We start from the raw sequence: 1,723 nt of genomic DNA on the forward strand, positions 1-1,723 counted from the left end.
ATGGGCCAACATGTTGGAATTGATATTGATGCTCTAAAGACACTTATTGAGTCTAACCCAAGGCAACACACTCGTGAAATGGCCCTGAAATTGCATGTCTTTTATGAAACCGTACGTAAACATCTAAGGAATATGGGAAAACTCCATAAAGAAGGTGTTTGGGTGCCTCATGAACATTCCGATGATCATCGTTTCCAACGTGTGAACGCTGCTTCGTCTCTTCTGGCGCGTAAACCATTTTTGTACAGAATTTTAACCGGTGATGAAAAATGGATTCTCTATGCGAATATTAAACGCCAAAAACAATGGCTCAGTCCTAGACAAAAACCACTTCCGACCCAAAAACCTGGACTCCGTCTGTAGAAAGTGATTCTTTGCATTTGGTGGGACATCGAAGAAGTAATTAATTTAGAACTCTACAATCCACAGTGAACTGTCAATGTAGAGATCGAAAGTCAGCAACTGGAACATTTAAGCCAAGCCCTTCATTAGAAACGACCTTCACTCGTCAATCGGAAAGGTGTTCTTCTTCTCCACGACAATGCATGTCCACATGTGGCACGTTTGACGAACACAAGATTATGGAGTTGGGTTGGGAAGTTCTCCCCCCACCCACCATATTCTCCAGATATGGCACCATCAGATTACCATCTTTTTCGTTTGATGCAACACCATCTTAATGGGAAAAGGTATGCTAATATGGAAGGTGTTAAAGAGAACATTGACATGTTTTTTGCTTCAAAGCCAAGTGATTTCTTTAATCAGGTCATTAACAACTTGATTGTAAAATGGAAAAGTATCATCAATAAGAATGGAGACTATTTCATTTAATAAATGTTTTGTTTTGATATATAAGTTGCCCGGGTTTTTTCATCTAAAAAAAAAACAAAATTAATTTCTTGATGACCTAATATTATAATCATCTGTTTGGTGAACAAATTAATCACAAAAAAAAGATATTTCATTTTGATCCATTTGAACCTTGAGTACAAAACTGTTAGGCTTAACAAAGGATAATTCAGAATCTTTTAAGGGGATTCCAAATGAATAGATATAGGGGGAGTCTAAAGGAGGCCTGTCCTCCTCTGATATTTCCATTGATTTTTGCTGGTCACACAATCTTTCTACCACTTGTGTCTCTACTTTTACTTTTGTTTGTATTTATTTTTTTACTATTTTTTTCAACCTTGGTTTTTGTGTTGGAAAAGGGAATGAAACCAAACACCTTGCTTCCCTCAGTCCCCCTCTGTTTTACAATGTGACCAAGTCGGGCAGTGTAAAAACCTAACTGAAAAATAAAGTTGTTTCTATAAACTTAGTGTCCTTTTGATCTTTATGTAAAGCTACAACTATCAACAGTATAATGATTTTGTATGTGTTTAGCTTACCCACAATATAGTGTTTTAAAATATATTTTCCATTGTGTTTTTGTGGCTGCTTGAAAAGTGTTTCATAATACTTACAACTACAGACTTATCTGTGGAAATAAACTCAACCTACCTAACAACTAACAGAGAAGGACTTCATCCTTCAATCTTCCACCTACCAAACACAGAAGGACTTCATCCTTCAATCTTCCACCTATCTAACAGAGAAGGACTTCATCCTTCAGTCTTCCACCCACCTAACAGAGAAGGACTTCAAACTTCCACCCTACCTAACAGAGAAGGACTTCATCCTTCAATCTTCCACCTACCTAACAGAGAAGGACCTCATCCTTCAA

At 37.2% G+C, this 1,723-nt stretch overlaps 1 protein-coding gene across 1 annotated transcript in view; it reads right to left on the reverse strand.

Annotated features, from left to right (window-relative positions):
* LOC111089103 (putative phosphoenolpyruvate synthase) overlaps positions 1–1,723 on the reverse strand; it is a 10,198-nt gene that overhangs the window by 5,643 nt on the left and 2,832 nt on the right. The window lies entirely within an intron of this gene.

Source organism: Limulus polyphemus, unplaced genomic scaffold, assembly GCF_000517525.1.
Source record: "Limulus polyphemus unplaced genomic scaffold, Limulus_polyphemus-2.1.2 Scaffold5234, whole genome shotgun sequence".
Lineage (NCBI taxonomy): Eukaryota > Metazoa > Arthropoda > Merostomata > Xiphosura > Limulidae > Limulus > Limulus polyphemus.